Source organism: Geotrypetes seraphini, chromosome 4 (genome assembly GCF_902459505.1).
Source record: "Geotrypetes seraphini chromosome 4, aGeoSer1.1, whole genome shotgun sequence".
Taxonomy (NCBI): domain Eukaryota; kingdom Metazoa; phylum Chordata; class Amphibia; order Gymnophiona; family Dermophiidae; genus Geotrypetes; species Geotrypetes seraphini.
In genome coordinates, this window is record NC_047087.1 from 171,992,052 (window position 1) to 172,013,996 (window position 21,945).

The 21,945-nt window shown below is 44.0% G+C and overlaps 1 protein-coding gene across 8 annotated transcripts in view; it reads left to right on the plus strand.

Moving 5' to 3' along the window:
* The window catches only part of FCSK (fucose kinase), a 218,248-nt gene that overhangs the window by 16,069 nt on the left and 180,234 nt on the right, over positions 1–21,945 (plus strand). For 2 of the 8 annotated variants that reach the window (XR_004539276.1, XM_033942651.1), the window contains exon 1: positions 13,979–14,102. The exons of 1 other annotated variant lie outside the window; for it this stretch is intronic. The gene's annotated coding sequence lies outside the window, so the exon portion shown is untranslated. Of the gene's footprint in view, positions 1–13,978; positions 14,103–14,124; positions 14,185–14,259; positions 14,326–19,972; positions 19,992–21,945 lie in introns of those variants that run through there. 5 more of the 8 variants (XM_033942652.1, XM_033942654.1, XM_033942653.1 and 2 more) reach the window with 5 other exon arrangements.

Consider the following 21,945-nt stretch of genomic DNA (forward strand, 5'->3'; position numbering starts at 1 on the left):
GACTCAGCGGAGGCAACTTCTTATGTTCTTATTCAATGCATGCCTGAATCCAAGCTGTACTCAACAGCTCAGAATATTGAAGAAAGGCTTTAATAACCACAAACTTTGCTTATTTGTATTAATTTTGGACTAGTCAACAACTACAGTATTTTTGTGCATATACTTCATTTAAAAAATGTTATTTGGATTGTTTGTATCTCTGAGTGTTTCTTGCACTGAAATTTGCACAGAATAGTGGCGTTCACAAACTTTTGCTCTTCACTGTATGCCCTATAACTTTTAGAAGGGATGAGAAGACAGGAGAAACTTAATGGTGGCAAGTGAGAGGACCTGAAGAGTATGGAAACATCCTTTTTAGAAAAAAGAAGGAGGCTATCTACTCCATAAGCTTGAAGGAGTTGTAAGTATTGTCTAGAATCTACTTTGAAGAAGGCATTGTATACAAGTTGTTGTCCCCTATTTCATTCAGTAAAGTGATTTTCAGTTGCATACCAGTGTGTGCTGTAGAGTTTTTCTGAGAACCCCTACCAAAGATTGAGAAGGAGAGAAAGCGTAGTTGCTGTATGCATGTCAGAGCCTGGAATTAAATAATTCTCCCTCTGGATCCCAAAAGACAAAAATTGTTCTGTAGCCCCTATAAATCTGCCATGGTAAAAGAGTGTTTGATATGGCTCCTGAACAGGGATCTTTGGGAGTGGTCCTGAGTAGGGTTACTATATGGCTCCAGGAAAAGAAGGACAGATTGAGACATCCGGGTGTTACTTTCATTGAAAGCAATGGCAGTAAGGAGGACAGATTGAGACATCCAGGAGTGTGTGGCTCAGTGGTTGGAGCTACAGCCTCAGCCCCCTGGGGTTGTGGGTTCAAACCCCACACTGATCCTAGTGACCCAGGACAAGCCACTCAGTCCTTTATAGCCCCAGGTACGTTAGATAGATTGTAAGCCCACTGGGACAGATAGGGAAAATACTTGAGTACCTGATTGTAAAACCACTTAGATAATCTAGATAAGTGGTATATAAAAACCTAATAAACTTATACTTCCATTGAAAGCAATGGAAGTAAAGAGGATAGATTAAGACGTCAAGGTTTTACTTTAAAATCATAAGTGTTCATGACCTGTATAGATGAGGACAGAACTCATGGGGTCGGAATGGGGATGGAGATAGATCCCACAGGGACAGGAACAAATTTGTTCCCATGTCATTCTCTAAGCAGGGTTTTACTTCCACTGAAAGCGATGGAAGTAAAACCCGGATGTCTCAGTCTGTCCTCCTTTTCTTGGAGTCATATGGTATCCTTGTCCTGAGTCTTTTTTATATATTTTTTTTTTTTTTGTGCATGCCTGTCCAAATGCTGGCTGTGCATGAAACACCCAGTCACCGATCCACAACAAGATCATGTAGCAGCTGAATCTTGCAGTGGACCAAATATGCATTAAACTACATAACAAACAAACCACAATAGCTAAATGCTAATTGCCCTCTCTAATCAGGAGCAATCCATAGGAAAAAAACCACAAATGGAACATAAATAGCATGTTTGGCAACTGGATCCCAACCATGCCCCATGAAAATAGGAATAGACCCCCAGTGGAGAAGGCATACATAGGTTTTCTTTTTTAATTTGGATTTTGCTCACCCTTTTTTCAGTAGTAGCTCAATGTGAGGTTTACCTTCAGGTATACTAGTTATTCCTCTAATGCTAGTGGGCTCATAATCTAATTTTGTGGTAAAGGAAGGTTAAGGAACTTGCCCATGATCACAAGAAGCATCTGTAGAATTTTAACTGGGCACCGCTGAATAGCAAGCCCAGTACCATGGCCGCTAGATGAATCCTCCACAGGGTTGATGTTAAGGGGGAGCAAAATTTGCTCAGGTCCCCCGTGCTAATAATTTCTGTCCTGGGACCCTGTTTAGCACTTGCCCTGCTTATAGGGATGTTTTATTGTGCTTTGTGTCTTTGGACAAAGAAAATACAATGTACTAAGCACTGTATAATGTAGTAGATTTTGTAAAAGAATGAAGTGTGTGGAATGTTGCTATTGATTAGAAATTCAAAAAGGAGTTATAATTTAATTTAATTTATTCACTTTATATGTCACTTAGCACAATAAAATATTAAAGCAGCTTACAATAAAAAGGTCACATTGTAAACATAACCAAGATAATAGAGTGTTGGGAATCTTTTTAGACTCTTCCCTCTCTTTCCACTGTCAGGTAAACCATATGATTAAGAAATGTTTCTTCGGTCTACGTACACTGAAAGTATCCATCACCTGTTTTAGCAACATCATTTTGCGTGGGCAGTTGATTCCAATGACTTGATATGAAGTGAGAGTAGGAACGACATTTGGCAGTTTGCAGTTGAAGGGCACGGCCAGGGGGCATTTTGAGATATATTTCATCCTGGGATTGAAGGGACCTGCTTGGCACACATAGAGGAAGCTTGGTCATCACATAGTCCAGTGCCATGTCGTGCAAGGATTTGAACACTAGCATCAGGCCCTTGAAGAAACAACTTTGGCTGTGGGCAGCCAGTGAGCTGATGACAGAGTCTGGGAGTCAGAATCGCAGGGATGGAGGTTTTTAGAAGTCTAATTGCTGCATTTTGTACGCAATGTAGACATTGTATGTTCTTCGCCATGAGACCATTGAATGACGCGTTGCATTAGTCCAGCGGGAGAGGACTAAGGTATAAAGTAGTTGGGTGATGTTAGACTCAGAAAAGTGGTTCTTTATTTTTCAGAGTTGGCATAGGTAGTAGAATAAGGAAGATACCACCTGAGAGATGTGGTTGGAAAGGGACAGGTTGGAGTCAAGGAGTATTTGTTAGCTGCTTACTAGGTCTTTTGCAGTTATGGAAATTGAATCCTAGTGTAAAGAGGGATGGGTGTGGTTGCAGTGTTCTTTGTGGATCCAAAAGGAGTTCCATTTTGAAGGCATTTAGTTGTAATTTGTTGATGGACATCCAGTTTTTGATTTCCGAGAGGCAGTTTAGGCGTTTTGTGATCTGGGCATCACGGTTTTCTCCTAGCAGTAGGTATAGTTGGATGTCACCCACAAAGGAGTGAATCTGTATTTGGTATTTGTGAGCTATGTCTAGGACAGGTCTAATGTAGAGGTTGAATAATAGGAGGGATAGCAAAGCCCCCTGTGGTTTTGATAGTGCATTGTTGAGCAGCATGCTTTGGGATCTATTATTCAGGAAGGAGGTAAACCATCGTAATGCAGTGTCCCAGATTCCACTTTCAGAGAGCCATGCTCTTCCAGAGGCTGTTATAGAGGAAAACACTCTCCAGGGATTCAAGACAAAGTTAGACAAGTTCCTGCTGAACCAGAACTTACGCAGGTAAGGCTAGTTTCAGTTAGGGCATTGGTTTTTGACCTAAGGGCCACTGTGTGAGCGGGTGGCTGGGCACGATGGACCACTGGTCTGACCCAGCAGTGGCAATTCTTATATTCTTATGCAATGATGAGAGGATGGTCAATAGTGTAGAACATTGTGCTGAGATCAAGCAGTACCAGAAGGATATCATTTCCCTTATCTATAAGTTTCTAGCAGTCATCAATGATGTCATGAAGAATGGTTTCAGTACTATGGAATTTCCTGAATCCTGACTTGAAGGGGATAGGGCTCCTTGTTTGTCAATAAAGGAGTGTAATTGGTTTAACACTGTGTTTTCCCAGGATCTTGGAGATGAAGGGTAGGTTGGAGACAGGTCTAAAGTTGTTGGGCATGTTAGAGTCGAGTGTGGTTTTTTTTTTCAAGATTGGTCTGAAGATTACTGACTTCCAGTTTGCAGGCACTAGAGGTGTTGATGAGAAGAAGGACAAAGTCTATGAAGGTATCTTTCACAGTCACTAGGAAGCATGGTGGAGAGGGGTCTAGGTTGGAGCTGTTATCTAATATCTTAGTGATGTCATTGTAGGAGGCAGTTTCAAAGTGAGGTACGTTCCCAGTTATAGGTTTAATTATCTTGTCGGAGTTGTGGGTGATGATGTTTGTAGTGGGGTGGAGTCAAGTTGAGACCGTATTTTGTCTACTTTGTCAGTGAAGTAATCTGAGAGTGTTTCACTGTCAAGTTCGGTGTTAAAGCATTGGTTGTCTCCTTGTGATGCTGTATCTTTTTTGTTAATTTAAAAAAGTTTTTTGATCTATTGGGGGGTCTTTAATAGTTGTTGGGAATAGTATATCTTTCTAGCCTCTAAGATAGCTTTTTTATATTCTTCATGCAGTTCCTTCCATTTGGGCCTGTCACTGTTAAGCCTCGATTTGTACCATTTCCTTTCCACTTTCCTTAGTTCTTAAATCATCGGTAAACCAGGGGGGGGGGGAGTATTTGTGGGGGTAGTATTTGATCTGACTGCTGCTAACCCTTCGTATAGGGTTTTTACTTTAGTGTGCCAGTCCATGGCAGCCTTGTCAACAGATTTGGAATCGGTTTTTAATGTTCCCACTAGGTTGGAAAGTCCTGTGGAGAGATCCTCTAAGTTGATAGCATCGTTGTTGTATATCTTCTTAAGTTGGGTTTGCTTCCTGGTTGATGGTTGATTCGTTGCATAGGTATGGTTGAGTGTGATCAAATGGATCAGACCAGGGTACTGGTTTGGTGGTGCAGTCAGGAGTGCCTGTAGTGAGAGGTGTATCTTTATGATTAAAGATTAGATCTAGGATGTGGCCCGCAGAGTGAGTTGGTGAGGGGACCATTTGCAGGAAGCCTTGGTCCAATAGTGAAGTGATAAAGTCTGTTGGGGATCCGGATTTGTTTGGGTAGCTTGTGAAGTTAAAGTCTCCAAGTATGATGACTTGGATGTATGTGAGGACCAGTTTGCTAAGGATGGAGAGCAGGTCATCTAAGATGCCTATTGGAAAGTGTGGTGCTCTGGATATCAAGGCAAAGATTAGGTCTCTGTTGTGACCCACTGAGAAGGTAAGGCACTCTAGTGCATCTAGTGTGATGGCGTCTCTCAGTCTTGGGTTGAGACTTTACTTAATGATGGTGGCTACACTTCCACCTTTAGTGTCATGCGTGAGTAAGCTATTGCTTGGTACCCTGGTGGGCAAGGCATACCCAAAGTAGGTAGCATACCCCTAGGCCACTCCTCTTTAGGCTACAATGATACAATGAATTGCAGTAATCAAGCTGATTAGTAACAGTCACATGGACCACTGATCAAATTTGCAAGGGAAGAAGGATTTTTATTGACAAATCAAACAAGCATGTACAACAGTCCTTATCTGAGCAGTTACTTTTAAATGTTTGCCAGTGGAATTGTATATGTGAATCAATTTACTCTGCAGGGCAGGATTGGTGGTTAATGGATTCTCTCTTCTAGAAATCAAAGTTGCTGATGACTTGTCTAAATTTAAAATTGAATTATGTCACTGCAGCCAACCCTCAAGCATTTTCAAAATCTCATTAAATCTAGACATGACTTTCAACTGATCAATTTATATCAAGAGTAATAGGTGAATATCATCTTTTAAAAATTCTATATTGTAATCCTCTAAAAGCTTTGTTAAAGGCATACGATATAAACTAAGTAAAAGAGACTCCTGTAGTACAAGTTAACATGTTGGAGGTGATAATTGTAGAGTTACTTACCAAATGGCATAATCATTGCAGCGATAAGGATATAGCAGAGGGAGCATGGTAACTTGTAATGTCAGTAGATGGCAGCACTACAGATATATACTGTAAAAGGAGAGTTGGTTGACTGAAGTCTTTCCTTATTCTCTGTTGAAGGACAGAGAGGAAGGGAAAGCAGCCCATCCTTCATAGGAATACAAGAAAAGCCATACTGGATCAGATTAAGGTTCATTGAACCCAGTGTCTGATCTCTGACAGTGACAAGTCAAATCACAAACATCCAAGATCTATTTCTCATACCTCATTTCCAGGGATGAGGAATAACTCTCCCAAATCTACCTGGTTAATCATTTTTATAGATTTTTTTTTCCTCCAGGAACTTATCCATACCTCTTTTGAATTCCACTGTGTTAGTTACCTTGACCACATCTTCCAGTAACAGATTCCATGACTTGTGTGCTGTGTGAAAAATACTTTCTACAATTTCTTTTCAGTGCTGGTCATTAGTTTTAAGGAGTGTCCTCTTGTTTTAGTGTTGTTTAAAGATTACACAATTGTTCCTTATTTAACCTTTCTATCCTACACATAACTTGAAAAACTTCTATTGTACAGTATCTCTTCTAAATCATCTTTTTTGCAAGCTGACCAGACCCTAACCTGTTTAGCCTTTCTTACTAAGGGAGGTGCTCTATTCCCTGTATTATTTTTGTTAAGACTCCTCTGGACCTTTTCTTTTGAGATGGGGGACCAGAATACTCAAGGTGCGATTGCACCATGGATCTGTACAGAGACATAATGATATTGTTAATTTTTTCTCCATCCCTTTTCAAATTATCTCTACCATTTTATAGCAGCCACAAAACACTGGTCAAATAATGTTAATGTACTGTCCACATTTGGTTTTTGTTTTGGTTTTTCCCTCTATGTGCATCACTTTGTACTTGTTTACATTAAATTTCATATTCCATTTAGATGCCCAGTTTCCTAGACTCACAAGATCCTTTTGCAAATCCTCATAATCCTCTATTGTTTAATGACTTTGAATAATTTTGTGTCATCTTAAAATCTGAGCATTTATGAATATATTAAACAACACAAGTCCCAGTACAGATCTTCAGGACACTCCTCTACTGATCATTTTCCATGTAGATAACTGATCATTTAGTCTTTCTCTTTGTTTCCTGTTTTTAGTCAGTTTGTAATCCACACAAGGGCATGGCTCCTTTTTCATGACGTTTTAACTTCCTAACGAGACTCTTATAATGTACTTTGTCAAATGCCTTCTAAATATCAAAATACAATAAGGAACATTTTCGAAAGGATTTCCAAGTCAGAACATCATAAAAGGGACATCCATCTCGCATGTATTTTCAAACAGGATACAACCTGTTTGAAAATATCTGAGATGGATGTCCATGCTCTGGAAATGTTCAACATGAACATTCATTTTATAAACTGAAATGTCCAAATATTGAACGGGGGAAACTAAGGGACATGGACATTTGTATAACAGCTGTTAGAAAATAGCCACACAGACCAATGCAGAAGAGCAGCCTAGTGTTTAATTTGTGAACCAAGGGAGCCAGGTTCAAATAACACTTTAACTTTTTTTTTTACTGTGAGCCCTCCAGGAACAGAAAAATATATACCCTTCAGGCTTAAAGGTGTCTTATACAGTATATTTGTAAAGTTGGTATTTTGTTTCTGGAGGGCCCACAATTAACAACAAAAAACTTGTCTTACGAGGGATTTGAACCTACAACCCTTAGCTTTTAATCCATTGCTCAGACCATTAGATCCTGCCACTATTAACGGGTTAAAAAATCCAGCAGGCTAACATCAGCCTTGGACACGCTTGCAAAACTGTCACTGGCTGCTTAAATTCAAACCTAATCGGCTTTCTTATACTATCAATTACCAATCCCTTCTCCAGGAAGGATTTTATGCTTTTCTGTTCCTGTTCCACCCTATCCTAAGTTGGTCAACAATGAGTAAAGCAGCTGGGTTCCATAAACTTCTGTCATTTTAAGGATAGAAAGAGACATACACCTCACCAGAGCAACCCTTTCTGGGAATAGTGGTCCTGATGTTTTCCAATCCTATTACTTACAAGCCAGAGAAAGTTAAAAAGAACTGATATTCCTAAACACTCTTTCCCAATATTAGTAAAGAGCCTTCTAATGTTAAAATAAGAGTAAAACTGTTTACTCTGTTTCACGATAAAAGGCAGACCGGGGGTTACAGGACTACAATTCCCGGCATGTCGTGCTGTGAGTACAGGGGCAGGTTTAAAGGAATAGCGACGTCATCCAGATTGCAGGAGTGCTTGAGTATGTGAAGACGGTGAGGATTGAAACTTGACAGCAAGAAACTAGTCACAAGATAAAATCTAGCTGTTACCGTGAAAGCATTTTTAAAACTGGGGGTGTGGTTTTTCTTTCTGTGTTTTCCCATAAATGCAATTTGTTTAGGCTACTTCCTGGTTTGAAAAGCAGGTGTAGAAGCAAAGGTTGCTAGTTAAGCATAGGAGCCAGATCTGTGCATGGTGAGCACCTAGCAGTTTTGAGTAAGCTCTTTCCTTGTGTTCAGGGATGGATGATTTAATATTATGTTTAGCACCCCCGATTATTTCAAAATGTTGACGTTTATATGTACGGCACAAACCTCTTCTTTCCTTTTCTCTGTGGGCAGTATAAAATGTGTAATGTGCGTGTTGAGGAGGGGGGGGGTTTGCTATGTATTTATTTAGCAGAAGAGGTGAAAACCATCCTTTATTTCCAGCTTTAAGAACATAAGAAATGCCTTCTCTGTATCAGACCTAGGTCCATCTAGTCCGGTGATCCGCATACACGGAGGCCCATTTAGGTACTCCTTTATGGAGACCCGGTTTTCCCGTAACCCTCAATATGATTAGCAAGAAGGCATGCATCCAACTTGCGTTTGAAACCCAGAACAGTAGTCTCCATCACAACCTCTTCCGGGAGAGCATTCCAAGTGCCCACCACTCGTTGTACGAAACAGAACTTTCCGATGTTAGTCCTGAACCTGCTGCCGCTCAGTTTCAGAGAGATTGAATGATAATATGGCAGTGACTTAGAAAATGTTCTTGTAGTGATGGAATTAGAGGAGATACTGATGATTACAGCTCCCTGTGGTTTTGATTGAATGGGCACCCTTCAGCATCCACAAGAATCTGAGCACAGGATTGAGAGCCAAAAGTATACATTTTCAAAACAGATAGACATCTCAAAATGCCCTAAAAAATATCCATCTGCCAAAAATGGTCAAATCACAATTTTCAAAAGATAGCATTTGGACATTCTTTACTGCACTTTATCTCATTAGCAACGGGGTATATTTAAGGCTGAACTAGGGAGTAAGGCATATGAGGGGCCACTGAAGGATCTCAGCCCAACCAACAAAGTTGGGACATTCTCTATTGAGGGCTATACACTTAGTCCAGTGATTTTCAACTTTATTCTTTCCATTGGAAAAATATGGAATGAAAAAAAGGTCCAGCGATTTTCCACTAAGTGTACATAGCCTTTGAGGGAGACTGCCTGAATTTTTTTGGTAAGGCTGAGAACTTTTCAGCAGCCCCTGGTAGGAAGCCCAAATCAAAAAAGAAGTTGAAGTTCATCCTAAGCAGTGGCGTACCTAGGGTATGTGGCACCCGGGGCCCATCATTTTTTGACACCCCCCCATGTAAAAAAATATTTTTTTGTAATGACCATGAAACGGAATAAATGGTCAGAATAGAAACAGGCAGTGAAAATTTTCTTATATTCCAAACATAACATAACATAAATTATGTCTGAATTGTCATGACATCAGAAGTACATATGGAGTAGTTGCAGGTGATGCTTGGGACAGTTCTGATTGTGTTAGTTCGGTTTTATGTGTTTTTTGAATAGAAGGGTTTTTATTTCTTTTTGAAGGTTTTGCAGTCTGTGGTCGATGTCAATTGGTTGTAGAGTTGGGGGTCGAGTGTTGCAGCTCGAATGGCTAGGAGGTTGTCTAACAGTTTTTTTCTTTTGACATTTTTGGTTGGAGGGTGTGTGAATGGTGCGTGAGTTCTCCTATGTCTGGTTGAGGTGGATTGAATTATTTAGCTGAAGAAATTAGTTACCCCCTCATCCCACACACATTAATTCTCTTCCATTTTTGTTCCCATTATAAAAAACACTGATAAGTTCCCAGAAAAAAAATACATTAAAATAAGAAGTGAAAACAAAGGCCCCTACAGATGAGAACATAACATAAGAATAGCCTAACTGGGTCAGACCAATGGTCCATCATGCCCAGTAGCCCATTCTCATGGTAGCCAATCCAGGATACTAATACCTGGTCAAAACCCAAAGAGTAGCAACATTCCATCCTACCGATCCAGGGCAAGCAGACACTTCCCCCATGTCTTAATAACAGATTATGGACTTTTCCTCCAGGAATTTGTCCAAATCTTTCTTAAAACCAGCTACACTATCTGTTTTTACCATAACTTCTGGCCACTTCATTTTTAAGTTTAGATCTTTCCTTTCAAACAGAGACCTTGCTAGATGTCAAATACAGCACAAGGTAACTTCACATGGACTTAGCTGTGCAGGAAATGTGAATCTCCTCATACACCCACCATATAGTGCAAAAATGTGCAAAGGTCTGTTTTTTCTTTCGATCACTACATAGCCTAATGCCACACAAGCAGCGCTGTTACAAACATATTCTGTAGGTCAATGCTAAGGATAACAAAGTTTCCTTCCTTGGACCAGAAGGAGATAAACCACTGGAAGAGATCCCAAAACAACACCCAAAGACCCACTCAGTGTGTGAACCAGTTGAGTGGAGTGGACTAACTGGGGGGTGGAAATGGGCCCGGAGTTTGCTCAGCAGAATTTCCCAGACCACCTCTTCCTCTCAACACATTGACACGCTGCCACCACCACCACTAGGAACACCTCACTGGGTAGGCCAGCTACGCTATAAACTTTATAAAACACATTATTATATTTTCTTATAAAGCACATATTTTAACTAAATTCTCTGACATCCTCAGCCTTTCCATTCACAAAAATAGAAGGAAGAAAAGTTCCCATTTCCTGCTGTCTCATGTCCCCGGCCTATACAATATTTTTTTTCTGCAGACCCTTTAAAAGTCTGACCAAATCCTCGTTTCACTTGCATTATAAAGTACTGAGGATGCCATCTCTCCCCAATCCCAGGTCCTAAAGTCTAAGACAGTAGCGCAAACTAATGCTGCCAGATTCAGTAAAAAAAATTTTGATTCGATTCAGCCTATTGAATTGGTTTTTCAATTCAATTTTCCTGCCCAGTTGGGTGATTTTTTTCAAAACTCCTGGTGGGTTTTATCCTTTTTCACCCCCTTTGGCTTCTCCTAATCACACTGGCGCTGTGGTGTAAATAAAATAAAGAAACAAAAAGGACTTTTCCTCTCTCTGTTAAATCCTAGCTCACGTTTGCAGTCCAACACCAGCTCTGGCAGGATACACATTTCAAATCTGACATATTATAATCACAAAACAGAAAATAAAATTAATTTTTCTACCTTTTGTTGTCTGGTTATATTTCAAATCTTGTTGGTCCAAGGCTCTGGTTTTCTTCTGATAACTTGGGGTCTCCTTCTTTCTTCTTTCTGCATGCTAACCATCCATCTGCCAACTCTGTCCTCCCTTTCCATTTCCCTTCCCTCCCCAGAAAGTCTGGTATCTTTCCTTTTTTTCATCTCCCTCCACCGATCCACCTTTTCTTAACTACCCTTTCATCCGGCATCTCTCCCTCTTTCCCCACCACCCAAGTCCACCATCTCTCCCTTTCATTTCCCAATTACCCTCCTATCCAGTATCTCTATCCCTCCTCCACACCATCCCTTGTGTCCAATTTCTCTCCCTTTCTGTTCCTTCCCTCCCTAAATCCCATGGTCCATCATCTATCTCCCTCTCCTCTATTTTCAGACCCATTATTTCTTCCTCCCCCCAAAGTTTGGCATATGCACGTCTCTTTGAACACCCCCTTCCCTCCGTGTACTTCTAAACCAGGGTCCCCCCCAAAGGCCTGTCCCCCCTTGAAGGCCTGCACCCCCCTTGAAGGCCTGTCCCACCTCCTTAAAGGCCTGTCCCCCCCTTGTAGGCCTGTCCCCCCCTTGAAGGCCTGCCTGCCTTTCCCCCCCTTGAAGGCCTGTCCCCCCCCTTGAAGGTCTGCACCCCCCGAAGGTCTGCACCCCCGAAGGCCTGCACTCGCCCGAAGGCCTGTCCTCCCCCCCTTGTGGCCTGTCCCCCACTTGTAGGCCTGCCTTCCTGTCCCCCCTTGAAGGCCTGTCCCCCCCTTGAAGGTCTGCACCCCCCTGAAGGCCTGTCCCCCCCTGAAGGCCTGTCCCCCCCCTGAAGGTCTGTCCCCCCCGAAGGCCTGCACCCCCCCGAAGGCCTGCACCCCCCTTGAAGGCCTATCCCCCCCTTGAAGGCCTGCCCCCCCCCCGAAGGCCTGCACCCCCCCCGAAGGCCTGTTCCCCCCCTTGAAGGCCTGTCCCACCCCCTTGTAGACCTGTCCCCCCATTGAAGGCCTGCCTGCCCCCCCTTGAAGGCCTGTCCCTCCCCCTTGAAGGTCTGCACACACCCCCAAAGGCCTGTCCCCCCCCCCCTTGAAGGCCTGCCTGTCCCCCCTTGAAGGCCTTCCTGCCTGTCTGTCACCCCCCTCCTTCTTGAAAGCCTGCCTGCCTGCCACCCCGAAGGACCGCTCGCCCCCTGGCCTCCCCGCACCACTATGAAGCAGCACTACCTATGCTCCCGGCCTTGCCGTTCAGTCCCCCCCCCCCCGAAGGACCGCTCGCCCCACTGACCTTCCTGCACCACCTATGAAGCAGCCTCAGCAGGATCCCGACGTCAGCGATCTCTGCGCTGCTTAGGCGCTGCTTCCTGCGCCGCGTTCCCGCCCCTCCTCTGACGTCAGAGGAGGGGCGGGACCGCGGCGCAGGAAGCAGCGCCCAAGCAGCTCAGGTATCGCTGAAGTCGCGATCCTGCTGCGGGCTGCTTCACAGGTGGTGTAGGAAGGTCAGTGGGGCGAGCGGTCCTTCGGGGGTGGTGGGGGGGGGGGGGAATGAACGGCAAGGCCGGGAACACCCCCTCATGGCTGGCACCCGGGGCGGACCGCCCCTCCCGCCCCCCACTTAGTACGCCACTGATCCTAAGTCCCAATTAACGCTTGTTAAGACCCTTAAATTGCTCATTATCCACTTAAATCGGATGCCTAAAGCACGCCTAAAGTTAGGCGCAGTTTACAGAATCGGGGCCTTAGTCTTTCTCTTTGTTTCCTGTTTTTTAGTCAGTTTGTAATCCACACAAGAGCATGGCCCCTTTTTCATGACGTTTTAACTTCCTAACGAGACTCTTCTAATGTACTTTGTCAAATGCCTTCTAAATATCAAAATACAATAAGGAACATTTTCGAAAGGATTTCCAAGTCAGAACATCACAAAAGGGACATCCATCTCGCATGTATTTTCAAACAGGATACAACCTGTTTGAAAATATCTGAGATGGATGTCCATGCTCTGGAAATGTTCAACATGAACATTCATTTTATAAACTGAAATGTCCAAATATTGAACGGGGGAAACTAAGGGACATGCACATATGTATAACAGCTGTTAAAAAATAGCCACACAGACATCAATGCAGAAGCGCAGCCTAGTGTTTAATTTGTGAACCAAGGGAGCCAGGTTCAAATAACACTTTAACTTTTTTTTTTTTTTTTTTTACTGTGTGCCCTCCAGGAACAGAAAAATACACCCTTCAGGCTTAAAGGTGTCTTATACAGTATATTTAAGTAAAATAAGTATTTTGTTTCTGGAGGGCCCACAGTTAACAACAACAAAAAAACAACAATAAAAAATTTACCTTAAGAGGGATTTGAACCTACAACCCTTAGCTTTTAATCCATTGCTCAGACCATTAGATCCTGCCACTATTAACGGGTTAAAAAATCCAGCAGGCTAACATCAGCCCTGGACACGCTTGCAAAACTGTCACTGGCTGCTTAAATTCGAACCTAATCGGCTTTCTTATACTATCAATTACCAATCCCTTCACCAGGAAGGATTTTATGCTTTTCTGTTCCTGTTCCACCCTATCCTAAGTTGGTCAACAATGAGTAAAGCAGCTGGGTTCCATAAACTTCTGTCACTTTAAGGATAGAAAGAGACATACACCTCACCAGAGCAACCCTTTCTGGGAATAGTGGTCCTGATGTTTTCCAATCCTATTACTTACATGCCAGAGAAAGTTAAAAAGAACTGATATTCCTAAACACTCTTTCCCAGTATTAGTAAAGAGCCTTCTAATGTTAAAATAAGAGTAAAACTGTTTACTCTGTTTCACAATAAAAGGCAGACTGGGGGTTACAGGACTACAATTCCCGGCATGCCGTGCTGTGAGTACAGGGGCATGTTTAAAGGAATAGCGACGTCATCCAGATTGCAGGAGTGCTTGAGTATGTGAAGACGGTGAGGATTGAAACTTGACAGCAAGAAACTAGTCACAAGATAAAATCTAGCTGTTACCGTGAAAGCATTTTTAAAACTGGGGGTGTGGTTTTTCTTTCTGTGTTTTCCCATAAATGCACTTTGTTTAGGCTACTACCTGGTTTGAAAGGCAGGTGTAGAAGCAAAGGTTGCTAGTTAAGCATAGGAGCCAGATCTGTGCTTGGTGAGCACCTAGTAGTTTTGAGTAAGCTCCTTCCTTATGTTCAGGGATGGGTGATTTAATATTATGTTTAGCACCCCGGATCATTTTGAAATGTTGATGTCTATATGTACGGCACAAACCTCTTCTTTCCTTTTCTTTGTGGGCAGCATAAAATGTGTAATGTGCGCGTTGAGGGGGGGAGGGGTTGCTGTGTATTTATTTAGCAGAAGAGGTGAAAACCATCCTTTATTTCCTTAGCTTGAGAGAGATTGAATGATAATATGGCAGTGACTTAGAAAATGTTCTTGTAGTGATGGAATTAGAGGAGATACAGCACAGTTACTTACCGTAACAGGTGTTATCCAGGGACAGCAGGCAGATATTCTCTACATGTGGGTGACGTCACCGATGGAGCCCCCTAGTGGACGTTTTCACAAGCAGACTTGCTTGAAAATCTTCAAGCTTGCGATTGGACCGTACATGCCGAGTGCCCCTCCTGCCCGACCTAGAGCATGCATCTCTTCAGCGTGGCTTCAGTTCAGATAGCTAGCAAAGAAGCCAACCACGGGGAGGTGGGTGGGTTGCGAGAATATCTGCCCGCTGTCCCTGGATAACACCTGTTACGGTAAGTAATTGTGCTTTATCCCAGGACAAGCAGGCAGCATATTCTCTACATGTGGGAGACCTCCAAGCTAACCAGAATGGGATGGAGGGAGAGTTGGCAATTTAGAAGAACAGATTTTGCAAAACGGACTGGCCTAAATGGCCATCACACCTGGAGAAAGCATCGACAGTAGTGTGAGGTAAACGTATGAACCGAGGACCAAGTGGCAGCCTTACAGATTTCCTCAATCGAAGTCAAGCGGAGGAAAGCAACAGATGCCACCATCGTTCTGACCTTGTGGCCTGTGACTCGACCTGGCAGGGAGAGACCAGCCTGAGCGAAACAAAAAGATATACAAGCGGCCAACCAGTTAGGAATGGTCCGCTTAGAAACAGAGCGACCCAAGCAATTAGGATCGAAAGAGAGGAACAGCTGGGGAGTAGCACGATGAGGAGCGGTGCGCTTCAAGTAGAAGGCCAGCGCACGCTTACAATCAAGAAAATGCAGAGCCACTTCTCCAGGGTGAGAATGGGGCTTCGGAAAAAACACAGGAAGAACAATGGATTGGTTGATGTGAAACTAAGAAACAACCTTAGGCAAGAACTTAGGTTGGGTATGGAGAACCACCTTATCATGATGGAAGACAGTGAAAGGTGGGTCCGCTACCAAGGCTTGAAGCTCACTGACCCGACGGGCAGAAGTGAGAGCAATAAGAAACACAACCTTCCAAGCAAGATACTTCAAGTGAGCCCGCGCTAGCGGCTCGAACGGGGGTTTCATCAAGCGAGCAAGGACCACGTTAAGATCCCAAACCACAGGAGGAGGTTTAAGGGGCGGATGAACGTGGAAAAGGCCTTTCATGAAGCGGGAAACCACAGGATGAACAGAGATAGGCTTCCTGTCAATTGGCTGATGAAAAGCAGCAATGGCACTAAGGTGGACTCGAACCGAAGAGGACTTGAGTCCAGCGCCAGACAAGTGTAACAGATAATCCAGGACAGCAGATAAGGAGGCAGATAGCGGCTCCTGCTGCTGAGTAGCATACCAGGAGGAAAAGCGGGTTCACTTCTGATGGTAACATTGGCGAGTGGACTCCTTCTAAAATGCCTCCAGAACGTCCAGCACAGGTTGGGAGAACTGGAACGAGGGCATTAAGTCTCGAGGAACCAAGCCATTAAGTGCAGAGACTGTAGGTTGGGATGAAGTAGAGAACCTCGACTCTGTGTAAGCAGAGCAGGAAAAACAGGCAGAAGAAGAGGTTCCCTGGAACTGAGATGCAACAGAAGGGAGAACCACGGCTGTCGGGGCCACCGAGGAGCTATCAGAATCATTGTGGCATGTGTGGACTTGAGCCTGACGAGAGTCTTCAGAATCAGAGGGAATGGAGGGAACATACAGAAACAGGTTTGTCCAATCCAGCAGAAAAGCATCCGCCTCGAGCCTGAGAGGGGTGTAAACCCTGGAGCAGAAGCAGGGCAACTTGTGATTGAGTGGGGACGCGAACAGATCGACGTCCAGAGTCCCCCAATGAGCAAACACCTGACGCAGGGTCAAGGAATGGATGGACCACTCGTGAGGCTGCAGAAGACGACTCAACTTGTCCGCTAGACAATTGTGCTGGCCCTGAATATAGACCGCTCAAAGGAATATGTTGCGGCGGATGGCTCAATCCCAGAACCTCATCGCCTCCTGACAGAGGGACAGGGACCCCGTGCCCCCTCGTTGGTTGATATAATACATGGCGACTTGGTTGTCCGTGCGGACCAGCACCACTTGGTCGTGAAGCAGGTGACAAAAAGCCTTCAGGGCGAGGAAAATCACTCGAAGCTCCAGCAGATTGATGTGACAAAGGCGGTCGGCACTGGCCAAAGACCCTGAGTGCGAAGACCATCCAGATGAGCCTCCCAAGCATAGGCTGATGAGTCCGTCGTGAGGACCTTCTGCGGAGGAGGAGCATGAAACAGAAAACCTCTGAAAAGATTGGAAGAGAGCATTCACTGATGGAGAGACTGCTTCAACAAAGGAGTCACAACAATGAGTCAAGAGACAGGATCCCGATCCTGGTTCCATTGGGACGCCAGAGTCCATTGAGGAATACGAGGGTGAAGTCTGGCAAAAGGAGTCACGTGAACCGTGGAGGCCATGTGACCCAGGAGGACCATCAGCCGAGCCGGGGCCAAGGACAGATGGGCCACCCTCTGGCATAAACGAACAAGGGCCTCCTGACGAGGCCGAGGCAAGAAGGAGCGGAGACGAACCGTGTCCAGGACCGCTCCGATGAACTCTAGAGACTGGGACGGACAGAGGTGAACTTGGGGAAGTTCACCTTAAAGCCGAGACTCTGAAGGAGCAAGATCGTTTGATTCGTCACCCGCAGAACTTTGTGGCGAGAGGATGCTTTGATCAACCAGTCGTCGAAGTAGGGAAACACCTGCAGGCCGCGGAGACGCAGGGCTGCAGCTACCACAACTAGACATTTCGTGAAAACCCTTGGAGAGGCCACCAGGCCGAAGGGAAGAACACGATACTGGAGATGGAGATCCCCCACCTGGAATCTCAGATACCGGCGAGAGGCCAGGTGAATCGGAATGTGCGTGTATGCCTCTTTGAGGTCCAGTGAGCACAGCCAGTCCCTCTCGTCCAAGAGGTGGTACAACGTAGGAAGGGTGAGCATTCTGAACCGTTCCCTGACCAGAAACTTGTTCAGAGCATGGAGGTCCAGGATCGGACGCAGATCCCCTGTCTTCTTGGGTACCAGAAAGTACCAGGAATAAAATTCCGTATTCCACTGGTCTGGAGGAACCTCCTTGACTGCCCAAAGGTGAAGAAGGGCCCGAGCTTCCCGCAGAAGGAGAGGCAGCTGAGACTGGGCAGAAGAAAACTCTCTTGGAGGAAGGTCCGGGGGTACGTGACTGAAGTGAAGGGAGTACCCCTCCTGGATGATGGAAAGCACCCAACTGTCAGTGGTAAGACTTTCCCATTGGGTATAGAAATGATGGAGACGACCCCTGATGGGGAGGGGGGAAGGCTCCAGGAGGAAGGGAGCTTGAAGGCTCAGACCGGAATTGTCAAAAAAATGGCCCAGTCTTTGCCGGAGTCGGCGGCTGGGCCTTAGCTCGACGCTGCTGCTGTTGCTGCAGCCGCTTCGAAGGAGGCCGAGAGAACACAGGAGTAGATTTCTGCGGATACCTCCGGGGAGGAATTTTGTATTGCCGAGTTGGAGGGGTCTTCGGCTTAAGTCTCACCAGAGAAGCGAAGGACCGTTCGTGTTCCGAGAAGCACTTAGTGGCTGCCTCTATGGAATCATCAAATAGCTCATGGCCCACGCAAGGGAAATTGGCTAGACGATCCTGGAGATTCGGATCCATATCCACAATCCTGAGCCAAGCGAGGCGACGCATGGCGATCGCAAAGGCCGTGACCCTCAAGGACAACTCGAAGGCGTCGTAGGCCGCCTGAAACATAAAGAGGCGGAGCTGGGAGAGCGTCTCCTCGAGGAGACAAAACTCCTGACGTCGAGAATCCAGCACGTCCACCCGGAACGAGTGGAGGGCTTCCACACAGAACCGGAGATAGGACGTGAAGATAAAGTTATAGTTGAGGACACGGTTTGCCATCATTGAGTTTTGATAAAGATGGCGACCAAACTTGTCCATCGTACGGCCTTCCCTGCCCTGAGGGACGGCTGCGTACACCTTTGAGGGGTTGGATTTCCTCAAAGAAGATTCAACCACCAAGGATTGGTGAGAAAGCTGAGAACTCTCAAACCCCTCGATCGGGATCGTCCGGTAACGTGACTCTAATTTGGAAGGAATAGCCGAGACCGCATAAGGGGTCTCCAGGTTCCGGAGAAATGTTTTTCGGAGAACCTGGTGCAACGGCAAGCGCAGTGCCTCACGGGGTGGATGAGCAACACCCATTTCTACCAGGAATTCCTAGGTATAACGGGACTCAGACTGGAGGTCCAGGTTCAAGGCCCTGCCCATGTCAGAAATGAAACGAGTAAAGGAGAAGTTTCAAGAAGAAGACTCATCCTCCTGTAGGGACCCCGAGCGAGATCTGGGGGCAGCTTTAGTTGGGCCCCCTCCCTCCCAAACAGACCTGGTAAAAAGACACATTGAGTTTGAAAATGGGCCATATCAGACTGGAGGATTTCAGAGAAATAAGCGCTCCCAAAAAATGTCCCAATACATTTCTATGGGAGAAACATTCGAGCTCCTGCAGCATAGAGACATAGATAGAGTGAGACACAGCAGGTAGGGAATTGCTGTTTGCGAATTGTTTACTATGGTCCCATAATTCGTTCATCAACTACCTCTTCCTCTCTTTCCTCTTAAGTTAAAGATGCAAACATACACACATGTCGAGGGGTTGAAATAAGTCCTGAGTTATGCTCCACATGCTTTTCTCACTTGGTTTTCTTTTTAGCTTTTTTTGCTGAACTATACCTTATTATTTGACGGTGCCAGAGTCCTGGCAGGCCATACTGCAATGACAGCATTTTTTTTTCTTGTTTCTCTACATGTCTCTACAGTTTTAGAATTTTATAAGCTAAGCTCAGCGGGATACACCAATCTTGTGATATGAATTGTTGTTATCTTTGCTACTGCACCATAAAGATATCAATAAACTCACTGTAAAAGTTTTGAATTTCAAATTGCATTTAATTAAATTCCTGGGCTCTTTTTGAGCTAAGAAAGACACCTTTTATTCTACTTCTCTTTTTTTCTCTGTGCTGCAGCAGTAACAGTATATAATTTGAAATGCTAGAATTTAATACTACTTGTACATTTTGTTTCCGCTTCAGGAGGCTTGAACTATTTTTGGCACTGAACTAAACTAGAGAGGTGATATATAACTTTATGGAAGTGTTATTAAGTACTCCCTACCCTTGGAGTTTGGATAGATTAGTACCAAGTAGAGAATGACACGGGGAAAAAAATTATCACCGTTGTAGGGGTGTTTCCTTATTTGCACCTGAAGGTTAGGCCCCTCTGACATCATCAAGCCTGAACCATTGTCTGCAAGAAATCTTTCCAGCATGAACCTTGCAAGAAGAGAGAGAAATAACACATATTTGCTGTTTCTGCCTGATGCATTCTGGGTATGTACCAAAATGGTATTCTAGTCAAGGACATCTATCTATGTCTTCATGCTTAGACTGTGTGATTCTTGGGGGGAGTTATACTCCTATGCTGTGCTTATCTTTCGAACGGCGCCTGTGTCTCCCAGCCTGTATGAGACTCTACACAGAAAGGCTATTCATCTAAGTTCTGTTTCTGGATTGGTCCGAGGAAGTCCTCTGATGTGATCCAAGTGAAAAGGTGCTAATTATAATTAGTCTGTGTTGGGATGCGAGGGAACTCGCATCTTACCACAGGTATTCTTCATACATCTCTTTCTTAATAATTAAGACCTGAACAGTTACCTCGTGTGACTCTGCCTGAGAGAGTGTGAATGGGACCTTAAACAGATCTGAATTCCATCACTTCAAGGAAACTTTGCTGCCAATAAATTTTAGCTTTACCAGTGGCTGCAGAACTCTTGTTCCTGTAACAGAAGGATTTATACATCTGCTAAGCTGAGAAGAATAATTCCGTCTCCCGGGGCCAAGGAATAACTGGATGGTGAGGATAAGGAACTTATTATCTTATCAGCTGGAGCTAGATAAGTGCATCCGATTGTGATATAGGATAAGGCTTGTAAAGCTACTCTTGGTGATATTCTGTAATCATTTGCTGCTAATCAGGAATAATTATTATTATAAGGAATTGTTTAGTGTGTGTAAGAAGTAATTTTACTTAGTTATCTAGTCTAGTCTAGTCTAATCTTCGGTTTATATACCGGGTCATCTCGTGGTAGAGCTCGACTCGGTTCACAAATAATTAAAATCAGGTAACATAAAATATGAACATGAGAAGAAGGTGTTAAAACACTATTAATTCATCGATTCAGAAGAACGATATAGTAAGTTTGCAGCCAAAGTATAGGAAGAAAATGTTATTTTGTCAATAGTTCTACACAGCCAACTGTTACTTTTCTTCCTCTGTCTAGTGTATTATCTGACTAAAAGAATATTGCTGAAGTTGACTGACAATTGTTCAAATTCAGATGCTGATTTTGAAGTTGGCAGAACCCCTTGTTCCAGTTCTTGTTCAAAACGGCCAAAGGTGAAGTCAGTCAGTATTTGTCAGTGTGGCTTTGAAGTAAGTTGGAAAGGTCTTTCTGTGCTAAGCAACAAGAAGAGGGTGGAGCTGCTTCTGCTCCTCATTCTTTGTGAGGAATAAATCCTGAAGTTGCCAGAGCATTAGACTGGGTTGCCAGAAATTTATCGTTGGTTCTGTTGCCAAAGCACTTGGCCGTGATGAAAATGAAAAGACATTAAGATCTCGCTCCAAAGTTCATGGTGCAAGAACCCTGAGAAGGCAGCCACTCTGAAGGATGAATTCCTTGATGAAACAACAGGAACTCCATTACTGCTGCATTGGGATGGAAAACTCCTCCTGGACATTACTGTTGGATCAGCCTAGAAGTGTGTTTTGAGTTTCATATATGTAAATCGGATATTTTGTGAACAATATTTAGATATTGCTGCTGGCTTGTGAATTATATTTTTCTATTTTCATAATAAAAGTATTTCTCATTAGCCTGGGTCTTGTGTCGTATAAATAGACAAAGAAACTTGGACCTGGAAGAGATATTATGGTATTCCCTAGAAACACTAACAGGCACATAACTCATTTATGTAACTGATTAGTCTACCATAAATCTTGCTACACCGTTCCCACCCAGTCCCCGTTAGCTCGGTCCCCATCCCCATCTTGCAAACTGTCAGATCCCATCCACACAAGCCTTGAATATTTATGATTTTATACTGAACTTATTTTATTAAAGTATAAAAAGAGACAATATTCTGTATAATTGCCATTTTATAAACACAAATAATATAGAGCAAGGATCAACAAAACCCCTGTCTCCCCTCACTTTCACAAATATCCCCTCCATCATTGTGAAAACTGAACAAACCAAATTACTACAAAATGCTATATAGAAAAATC